The sequence below is a fragment of the Macaca mulatta genome, chromosome 8 (genome assembly GCF_049350105.2).
Source record: "Macaca mulatta isolate MMU2019108-1 chromosome 8, T2T-MMU8v2.0, whole genome shotgun sequence".
NCBI classification, from domain to species: Eukaryota; Metazoa; Chordata; class Mammalia; order Primates; family Cercopithecidae; genus Macaca; species Macaca mulatta.
Window position 1 is genome coordinate 111,069,739 of NC_133413.1, and position 12,069 is coordinate 111,081,807.

Genomic DNA, 12,069 nt, shown 5'->3' on the forward strand with positions numbered 1-12,069 from the left:
GGAGAGAGAGGGGAGGGCCCCTCAGGTTCCTCGTCCTCTGCTTTTCCAGCCCGATCCTCCTCCGTGTCTTCACTGGAGATTGTCGTTGGTCAAAGTGGATTTAATTTGGGATAGCTGTGTTGGGGGTCTTTGATCACTTCTTACCTTAAGGTGCTAGATTGGAGTCAGTGATTTGTGCTGCTTCTGCCAGACATTTCTTGGCGATAGAAACCAGGAGTGGAGAAAAATGAATGTTTTTCCTGAAAGTATGGGTTTGTTATAATCACTACTATATGGCACCACAGCCCTGCAACCAGACAAAATTAGGAATAGTCTAAAACAACGTCATTATAGATAAATAAAACAATTCTGCACATTAGTAGTGGGTTTTAATAGGAATGCTACATTTAACGAATTGATAGTAATAAAAATCGGCTGTAGGAATGACATTAAATCAACATACAAATTCCACTCGAAAGTAGTAAAGTGCTTTTACAGTTTTTAAAGCACTTGTGTAAACATACTATCATTTGTTCCTGAGAGCAATCTTGTGTGGGAGGTGGAGCAAGTAGTAATAATTTTATTTTACTGTTAAGGGAACAGTCTCAAAGAAGTTAAATGACTGTCCAATTTATTCTTTAATTCAATAAACTTTAATGGATGCCAACTGTATTGCTAGATGTGGAATTAAGTACTTTTTATCTGTTCTCATTTAAATAGAATTTAAACCAATGGAATCCCACATAAATACCATTTTGCTCCTATTAGGAAGAAGATAAAATGTGACCGGGCATGGTGGCTCACGCCTGTAATTCCAACACTTTGGGAGGCTGAGGCATGCGGATCACTTGAGGTCAGGAGTTCAAGACCAGCTTGGCCAACATGGTGAAACCCCGTCTCTACTAAAAATACAAAAAGTAGCCAGGCACGGTGGCTCATCCCTGTAATACAGCACTTTGGGAGGCTGAGTGGGGCAGATCACGAGGTCAAGAGATCGAGACCATCCTGGCCAACATGGTGAAACCCTGTCTCTACTAAAAATACAAAAATTAGCTGGGCGTGGTGGCGTGCACCTATAGTCCCAGCTACTCAGGAGCCTCAGTCAGGAGAATCGCTTGAACCCAGGAGGCGGAGGTTGCAGTGAGCCAGGATCATGTCACTACACTCCATCCTGGTGACAGAGTGAGACTCAAAAAATAAAAATAAAAACAGTAGTTAGGCTTCCAGGGCAGCTTGACAGGCAATGATTCCCTGGATGGTAAGTGGAAGCATTCTCATCACTAGAAAAGGATATTAGTGCTTTGTAGGAGAATACATAGTTTGGGAAGGGAGTCAGTCATTAGGATGTCCATGCAGCTGTGGCTCTTGGGTTTAGTAGATGTCATTGTCATATTTTATGGAGGTACAGTTGAGTAAGTGCAAGGGAAAGTAGAAGCAAAGTCCATCCCTGAGGAAAGGCAACTGCTATTTAATAGAATAGGAGAGAGAGTCAGAGCCCAGGAGGAAACAGGAGTGGCATCTGGAAGTGAAACCAAGAACCTGTTCCCTTGATCCATCAATCAACAGCCAGCTCCTTTCGCTCAGATCAGAAACTGGTCAATTCAGATCAAAAAGAAAACAAACCAGTCTTCTCTTAATGACATATTCCTCTCTCATTCACTTTTTGTTTTCATAGCCAAGCTTTTCATTTCTACTTTATCTCTCCTTAGTTCCTCAACACTACTATATGACTTCCAGCTCCACTCAAATTGCCCCGTCAACAGTTGCCATTGATCCCTTTCTATTTGATGAATCCAGTGGACTTTCTTCAGGTCAGTTTTACTGGACATCTGCAAAGTTTGACACTGTTTTCCTCCCTCTCTTTTGTCACACACACTCTTGGCGTGTGGACTACACTCTCTTGATTCTGCCTCTCAGACTCCTCCTCCTCTCCCCCAGTAACCATTCCCTGACCACCAGGTAGGATTGGGCACCCCTCCTTCGGTTTTTCCCCTGCCCTCCCCACACCCCGACACTACATTTACTACATTATATCAAAATAGTCTGTTTATGAGCTGTCTCCCAAAATAAGTTGTAAGCTCCAAAAGAGGGCTTATGTCATGTTTATCTGCATCCCTATCATCTACCATGAAGCTTGGCACACTGAGGGTGTATTTTTCCTTTTGAAACCTAAGAGGAGAGGTTCTTTTCAAACCTTCAGGAGAGGACCAGCTAGGCCTTATGGACTGACCATATAGGATGAGGAGGGGGTTAGTTGGGAGGTCTCAACCTGATGGTCACGTGGGCACCTAGGGCCGTGTTCACCTCCAGACTCCTTGGCCTGCCGCAGCATGTTACCTCTCAACTCCACGAGCTGTTTCAGGGAGTGCTTCCTGACATGCCGGTTGGGCTCTCATTTCTAGTGCTGGAAGTAGTGGACTTTTAGTACTCAAAATCAGGCAAGGAGGGACAAGCAAGGACTCCTGGACAAAAGGAGTTTCTGGACCTCCAAAGCTGAAGACACTGTATAGTGGTAATCCCACTAATGTTCTGAGACCCCCTTTTTGATGTTAGCAGTCTGATTGCTTGTGATAGAAGTAATTAAGGCTACGAATAAAAGGCAGAAGATGAAATATTTGTTGATTCCTTCTGCCTTTTTGATTCACTACTCTCATTTTTATCTCCCATCATTTTTTTTGTCTTAAAAAATGTGCTGTCTATGTTTATCTGGCTTGCCTGTGTTTATCTAATTTTAGATTGCAAGCTGTGTGACAGAATAATGTCTTTATATGTGCAGCATCTCACTGTGGGTGCCTAAGAATATCTAATGACATTAAAGTCATTCAATTAACCTGTTTTTATTTAATGAGTAAACTGTAAAGTTCTCCGGAGAGCTTATTCACTTGAACTTCACTAGCAATTTATAAGTAATTTTCAGGTTATATCCAGGATATGTTCAGAATATATCCAGGGTAATTTATAGTATCTTGTGTAATGTAAGATAAATTAAAGTTGCCTGGCCTTGTAAGAGCTTTAGGTAATATAGAAAGATATATTTGAAATGGATAATAAGTGAATAGAGCAGATCCCTCTCAATTGAAGGGGTATACTTTCTATAGATCCTTGACATAGAAAAAAAATATTATATGCTGTCTGTGATAAAATCAAAACTATGCAGTGTTTCAGAAGATGAGCTACCCACTTAATTGCTTTGCCGGGTTGGTGAGGAACATAACACCTACTCAGATTTGCAAATTGTCAGGCCCATGATCGGAGGAATTCCTGAAATGAGACTCACTTCGAGTTTATGTTTTCTTCCGTACTCATTACATGTTTTTCTCATACCAATCAAGAACGAAGGAAGGAATTTATATGAGTTTGAAATGGGGTCCTGTTTCTAGATTGTGTGTCTGATGTTGTAACCTGACATTAGTTCTGAGAAGATGGCAATTAGACTGCTAACATCAAAGAGGGGATCTCAGAACATTAGTGGGGTCACCGCCATACAGCATCCTCAGCTTTGCAGGTTCAGAAACTCCTTTTGTCCAGAAGTCCTTGCTTGTCCTTGCTTGCCTGACTTTGGGTACCAAAAGTCCACTACTTCCAAGCTAAGCACTAGAAATGAGAACCCGGCCGGGCGCGGTGGCTCAAGCCTGTAATCTCAGCACTTTGGGAGGCCGAGACAGGCGGATCACGAGGTCAGGAGATGGAGACCATCCTGGCTGACACGGTGAAACCCCGTCTCTACTTTAAAAAATACAAAAAACTAGCCAGGCGAGGTGGCGGCGCCTGTAGTCCCAGCTACTCGGGAGGCTGAGGCAGGAGAATGGCGTGAACCCGGGAGGCGGAGCTTTCAGTGAGCTGAGATCCGGCCACTGCACTCCAGCCTGGGCAGCAGAGCGAGACTCCGTCTCAAAAAAAAAAAAAAAAAAAGAAATGAGAACCCAGCCAGCATGTCAGGAAACACTCCCTGAAACAGCTCCTGGAGTTTAGAGGTAACATGCTGCGGCAGGATCAAGGGTCATAAAGTCAAGGGTCATAAACACAGAGTCATAAACACAGAAACAATATTGGGAAAAAATGTGGTTAATGATTTTGTTGTAGAAGAGAATAAGAGAAATCTCAAAATACTAGGGTTTCTTACAGGGTGCTTTTCTAATGGCATAGCCATCTATGTTAAACCAGTGTAGTTGTTATAATAATCATTTAATCTAACAGGGATACTATGGCCAGGAGTGGCAGCTCACGCCTGTAATCCTAGCACTTTGTCAGGAGTTCGAGACCAGCCTGGCCAACATGGTGAAACCGTGTCTCTACTAAAAATACATAAAATTAGCCAAGTGTGGTGATATGCTCCTGTAATCCCAGCTACTCAGAAGGCTGAAGCATGAGAATCGCTTGAACCCAGAAGGTGGAGGTTGCAGTGAGCCGAGATCACACCACTGCACTCCAGCCTGGGACAGAGTAAGACTCCATCTCAGAAACAAAAACAAAAACAAAAACAAAACAAAACAAGGATACTATTACCTACCTAATAGGATTCTTGTAAGACTTGAGTAAAATATTATATGTAAACTTTTTTTTTTTTTTGAGACAGAGTTTTGCTCCGTCCCCCAGGCTGAAGTGCAGTGGCACGGTCTCTGCTCACTGCAACCTCCGCCTCCCAGGTTCAAGTGATTCTCCTGCTTTACCCTCCCAAGTAGCTGGGATTACAGGCACGTACCACCAAGCCTGGCTCATTTTTGTAACATGTTGGCCAGACTGGTCTTGAACTCCTGACCTCAGGTGATCCACCAGCCTCAGCCTTCAAAAGTGCTGGGTTTACAGCGTGAGCCACCACGCCTGGCCTATATGTAAACTTAAATAGCATAATATACGGTGCTACCACTTATTGAGTACCTCATATCTCTCTATTAACACACATCAATTGATTTGGTAGATACCAAGGTCAAATATATGACAGAAGTATTAAACAGAGACATACATAGGAGGGTGGGGGGGGGGACAAAAAAAAATAAAACAAACATACACATGTAGACACATGAAAGAGATACAGCTGTTACTGTCCTGAACTAATTTAGAGAACAGAAAAATGCAATGACCCCATTGAGACAATATTAAATATTAGATGCATAACAAAAAAACTAATAAGAGGGGTCAAAGTGAGAATATTCTTGTGATGGGTCATATTCTAGGATCACTGTTCTTAAGGCACAAATACTTTAAGAACGTAGGTTAAGATGCAAAGTATTTGGGGCTGGGCATGGTCACTCATGCCTGTAATTCCAGTACTTTCGGAGGCCAAGGCAGGCCCATCACTTGAGGTCAGGAGTTCGAGACCAGCCTGGCCAGCATGGTAAAACCCCATCTCTACTAAAAATACAAAACTTAGTTGGGCGTGGTGGTGCATACCTGTAATTCCAGCTACTTGGGAGGCTGAGGCAGGAGAATTGCTTGAACCTGGGAGGTGAAAGTTGCAGTGAGCTGAGATCATGCCACTGTGCTCCAGCCTGGGTAACAAAGCTAGACTCCATTTCAAAAAAAAAAAAAGATATAAAATATTTGGCCAGGCATGGTGGCTGGCTCATACCTGTAAACCCAGCACTTTGGGAGGCCGAGGTGGCACAATTGCTTGAGGCCAGGAGTTCAAGACCAGTCTGAGTAGCACAGTGAGACCTCATCTCTACAAAGTTAAAACAAAACAAAACAAAGCCAGGTGTGGTGGTGTGCATTTGTGGTCCCCCCTACTGGGAGACTGAGGCAAGAGGATCACTTGAGCCAGGGAGGTTGAGGCTGCGGTGAGCTATGATTGCACCACTACACTCCAGCCTGGGTGACAGAGCGAGACCCTGTCTCTAAACAAACAACAAGAAGATATGAAGAATGACAAAAATACTTTTCAGATAAATAGAAGAAATTTTAATTTTATTAACAGCTAATATTAATGGAGCATGGATATTTATTGAACCTGGATAATTTTCTTTTTTTTTTTTTTTTTTGAAACAGAGTCTTGCTCTTGTTGCCCAGGCTGGAGTGCAATGGCACAATCTCAGCTCACTGCAACCCCTGCCTCCTGGGTTCAAGCGATTCTTCCGCCTCAGCCTTCCGAGTAGCTGGTATTACAGGCGCCTGCCACCATGCCCAGCTACTTTTTTTGTATTTTTAGTAGAGCTGGGGTTTCACCATATTGACCAGGTTGGTCTCAAACTCATGACTTCGGGTAATCTGCCCGCCTCAGCCTCCCAAAGTGCTGGGATTACAGGCATGAGCCACTGCTCCTGGCTGAACCTGGATAATTTTATTGCCTCCTCACAGAATCCTAACAGGCAGGAAACTACAGTATTGCCAATGAGGAAACTGAGGCTTCAGTAGTAGAACAACTTTGATTCAAACACAGGCAGTGCAAATTTCAAAGGATGCCTTTGATGTGGGAATGACGGGGGGCAGACCAGCATTTGGAGTGAGGAAAGGGCATTGTAAGGTGGAAGAAATAACCTCAGGAATGTGGTGGAGGTGGAAATAAGCAGCATGTGTTGAAGGGATGATGAACCCTTGGCTGAAACGGTGAATAGGAGGGCGTAAAGGCAGGCGGGAGAGGGGGCAAGTACGATAAACAATAGATTAGGGCTTGAATGAAAAGGGAACACAGGATCTAAACTTTTGGCTTTCAGGTTTTTTCCAAAAGGTAATTCCAGCGGTGGTGTAAAAGTACTGGATTGGAAAGATGAGAGCCAAAGGAAGACCAGCTGAGATATTCTTGGAATAGCCTCACTTTCATCTTCCTGGAAGTCAAAGAAATAAGTTCCTAACTGTCTAATGAAAAGCAGCACAACAGTTTTATTCAGGAAGACTAATTTTTTTTCCTATAGTAAATCTTCTAAAGAACTTACTGTGTAGCTCTTTAAAGACATTGAATTATGTAAATCAATTATTCATTCACTACAGATCAAATGCTTTTTAGGCCTACAGCATGTGTTGTTATAAATGTTGTTAAAAAACATTAAAACCACTAAAGTGTCTGCCCTTATGGAGCTTACTTTCTAGAGAAATTGTCTAGGGCAGTTGTCTTAAATAGTGATTTTTGTTTTTATTTGTTTTTATATTCTATTTTTTCTGAAACAAAAGCCACATTCAAGTGACTGTTTTTAATGCAAGAACAATTTTTTTTGTCAACTCTTTCCTTTTTCTCTCTCCCCTTTCCTTTCCTTTCCTTTCCTCTTTTTTCCTCTCCTTTCCTTTCCAGACAGGATCTCACTCTATTGCCCAGGCTGGAAATGCAGTGGCACGATCTTGGCTCACTGCAGCCTCCACCTCCCAGACTCAAGTGATCCTCCCAACTCAGCCTTCTGAATAGCTGAGATTACAGGTGAGTGCCACCATGCCCAGCTAATTTTTTATGTTTTGTAGAGACAGGGTTTTGTTATGTTGCTCTGACTGGTCTCAAACTCCTGGGCTCAAGCAATCTACCCTCCTCAGCCTCCCAAAGTGTTGGGATTACAGGCATGAGCCACCATGCCCAGCCTCTTTTGTCAACTCCTAGTAATGGCATATCACCAGCTTCGCTAACATGGTGAAACCCTGTCTCTAATAAAAATACAAAAATTAGCCAGGCATGGTGATTCTCGCCTGTAGTCCCACCTACTTGGGAGGCTGAGGCACGAAAATCGTTTGAACCTGGGAGGCAGAGGTTGCAGTGAGCCGAGATCACACCATTGCACTCCAGCCTGGGCAACACAACGAGACTCTATCTCCGAAGAAAAATAAATAATGGCAAATTGTAATGTACTAGTGGCATTCCTGTTGAGAACTAAATTTAACATAAAGCTTACGAAATCTACAGAAACTGATGGTGGTGCACCCTTTAGGCAACATATCTCAAATATCAGTGATTTTATATGGGCTTTTTAAAAGAGCTGGAGTTGGGCAACTGTTGCTCACACCTATAATCCCAGCACTTTGGGAGGCTGAGGTGGGTGAATTGCTTGAGCCCAGAAGTTCCAAACTGTCCTGGGCAACATAGTGAAACCCCATCTCTACAAAAAATACAAAAATTAGCCAGGTGTGGTGGTGCACACCTGTAGTCCCAGCTACTTGGGAGGCTGAAGTGGGAGGGTTGCTTGAGCTCAGGAGGTGGAAGTTGCAGTGAGCCATGATCACACCACTGCACTCCAGCCTGGGAGACGCAGTGAGACCCTGTCTCCAAATAAAAAATAAAGCCGGGAGCAGTGACTCACGCCTGTAATCCCAACACTTTGAGAGGCCAAGGTGGGTGGATCACTTGAGGTCAGTAGTTGGAGACAAGCCTGGCCATCATAGTGAAACCCCATCTCTACTAAAAATACAAAAATTAGCCAGGCACAGTGGCGGGCACCTGTAATCCCAGCTACTCAGGAGGCTGAGGCAGGAGAATTGCTTGAAACCGGAAGGCGGAGGTTGCAGTGAGCCGAGATCATGCCACTGCACTCCAGCCTGGGCAAAAGAGTGAAACTCTCTCAGAAAAAATAAAATAAAATAAAATGAAAAATAAAAAAAATGATAATAGTCACCACTTAAGGAGCCCTATTGCTTAAAACAACAGCTCAGGGGAGCCAAGTGAGGCCCAAATAAGGTCGGCTCACAGCCAGACACAGGTCCAGGCTCACTAGCAGTGTGCTGAGTGGTAGCACTGCCTTCTCTGGGATAGGCCATGACAGAGGTGCCAGGCAGCGCTTGTGAGTCATAAATGACCTACCTATCAGATTAAATGACAAAATCAGTTCCAGCTTTGTATTACTAATTATGGGACAGCTCCTGTAACTATGGTTCATTGGTTTGTTTTCTCTTCTAGGAAGCCAACCAGGTATGAATAACTTCCTTCTAGTAATCTTTCTTTTGGCTCCTTCACAGGCTGAGCAAGAAAATATGTTTACGCTGAATGGTGGTAATGGCCTATGTCCTGACAAGTGTGTGTCGAATGATTGTCATGACAGAATGTTGTGTGTAGGTACCTGTCCAGTGTGTCTCTGTCTTGCAAATCTATAGTTGTATTGTCTGAATGATAACCTACTGTTAATTAGAATTACCTCAAGTTACCTACATTATACCATTTCCTTGTCATGAATAATTTTGGAACATTGTTCATTTCCTTCCATATAAAAATCTATTTTTAAAAGATAATGTGAAGGTAGCCTATCTGCCATTTAACTATTGATAAGATAATTTGCATGTTTAAAAAGTCCTAGCCTCTGAAGAGGAAAATTGAGACGCTGAAAGCCATTCCCGTCTAAGAACTCAGAGGTGTCAGTTGTTTGCCTGCCAATGCTCTCATGTGAACTAAGAGGATGGAACCGCACATTCGTGAAGTATTCAGTAAGCAAACAAAATGGAGACTTCTTGTGAGGGACAAAATCATTGGTTTGGTCATCCTTAGTGAGATACATTATAAGAGAAAAGCAAATAATTTGAACGTTATTCAGTATTTTACTGTTAGTGTTAATAATTGCATTACTATTTCATGCTTTTTTATATTGCCAAATAAAAGAAGGGATTATGCTAACTTTGTTAAGAATTTAACATTTTTATTTAGAGTGATAATTCATGTTTCATTGAATTATAAAGAAAGAGAATTACAATTATAACTTGGAAGAAAAATAAAAAATTGGAGTAGACATGCAGTAACGTAAGAACTAAGTTGAAAATATTAATACAAACTAATAACATTTAATAGAATATGTCTTTTCTAACTTTGTTCAATGAAATTGTCAAGGAGCAATATTACACCACCAACGTGAGCCTGATCATATGCACTCCTGCTGGCTAAATTTTAAGGTCTAAAACCATTTTTCACTTAAAAGAACCAACATACCTCAGAAAAATGGCTGATTCCATGTCTGGGTCTAGGGAAGCACAGGTGAGTCTTGGAACCTTTTGTTTGGGCCAGAAAGCAAGTACTTTCTGAAAGTAATGGTGTTGGGGCCTGGTATGGTGGCTCACGCCTGTAATCCCAGCATTTTACAGCACGCCTGTAATCCCAATCCCAGGCTGAGGCAGGAGGATCATTTGAGGTCAGGAGTTCAAGTTCAGACTAGCCAACATGGCAAAACACTGTCCTACTAAAAATACAAAAATTAGCTAGTTGTGATGGTGTGTGCCTGTAGTCCCAGCTACTCAGGAAGCTGAGGTGGGAGGATCACTTGAACCCAGGAAGTGGAGATTGCAATGAGCCAAGATCATGCCACTGCACTCCAGCCTGGGTGACAGAGCGAGACTCCATCTCAAATAAATAAATAAATAAATATACAAATAAAAATAACAGTGTTGAAAATAATGGAAGAATACGGAAGCCAGTTTAATGGGACACCCATTGACTAAATTCTGTTAAACTGTGTATCAAAAGGAAAATGATGGCTATAGTTAGTTGAAATGCTTTAAGTAGGGAGGTGATGAATTCATAATGATAGCAAAAATGAGAAAAGTCGATGAATTGTACTAAAGAAATTGAATATAATCAATCTCATTATTTACCCTGTTATCATGTTAGCACTACTGACTCATTTATTGAATCAGTGCAGAATACCAAATTCAGTAAATAACAAGTATGTTAGTTTTAAGTTTACATTGAGAAAAATAGTTCTTTAACTCTTAGGCCATAACTACCTGTGTCTACTAGTGCAAACTGCTTTTTTGTAGTGATGAAATTATTTGTGTATGTAGGCACCTTCCCAGGGTATCCCTGGCTGCCTTTGAAATTGAGTACTGAGGGTTTTGATTACACCTCAAAATGTCATTTTAGTGAATCATCTCAGGAAAATTGGTGTTGGAATATATTCGAATTTGTTTCGGTTAACTAAGTTTTGTTTTATTTATGTATTTATTCTGAGATGGAGTCTTGCTCTGTCACGCAGGCTGGAGTGCAGTGACTCACTGTAACCCTTACCTCCTGGGTTCAAGTGATTCTCCTGCCTCAGGCTCCTGAGTAGCTGGAATTACAGGTGCATGCCACCACACCTGGCTAATTTTTGTACTTTCAGAAGAGACTAGGTTTCACTATGTTGGCCAGGCTGGTCTGGAACTCCTGACCTCAGTTGATCCACCTGCCTCAGCCTCCCAAAGTGCTGGGATTACAGGTGTGAGCCACTGTGCTCAGCCTGTCAAATAAATTTTAAGAGGTAGTTTGTAACCCTGGTGGCATTTTGTTTAAGTATATAGCAGGCTGTTCAATAGAACTTTCCATGATGATGAAAATATTGTATATCTGGGCTGACCAATATGGTAGCCATTAGTCACATGTAGTTAATGGTTACTGAACACTGAAATGTAGCTACTGTGACCAAGAAACTGAATTTTTAGTTTAATTTCATTTAATTTAGATTTAAAGTAAAATAGACACATGTGGCTAATGACTAATGTATTGGACAGTATACGTCTAGATTTTAAGCCACTTTTAATTTTTTTTAGAGACAGGATCTCACTCTGTTGTCCAGGCTGGAGTGCAGTGGTGTGATAATAGCTTACTGCAGCCTCGAACTCCTGGCTCCAGCAATCCTCCCACCTCAGCCTCCCAAGTAGCTGGGACTACAGGCTTGTGCCACGATGCCCAGCTAATTTTAAAATTGATTTGTAGAGATAGGAGGTCTTGCTATGTTGCCCAGGCTACTCTAGAACACTTGGCCTCAAGAGATGCCCCTAAAGCTCTGGGATTATATGCCTGAGCCACTGCACTGTTCTATTAAACTTCCTTCAAATTAGATGGTTTTTCCTCAGTGTGGCCTCTTGAGAAAAAAAACAAAAGAAAAAGAAAACATAAAAACAAAAAAATAGATGGTTTACCCAGTGATGCAAATTTCTTCTCATCAATTCTGGAACATTGTCCATTTTCTTTCAGATAAGGATCTATACTGAAAAAATTTACAATTTAAATTTATTGTTTGAATAGGTAAATTCATATTGTTTCAAAACACTAAAACAACAGAAAGATGTATAGTAAGAATTCTCTCCCATCCTATCCCTCAGCAACCCAGGTCTCTTCAGCACAGGTGTGACCGATGTTACCAGTTTCTTATATATCCCAGAGATACTTTATGCATTTACAAGTAATGTTAGCACATCATTGTTATCCACAAGGCATTTTTA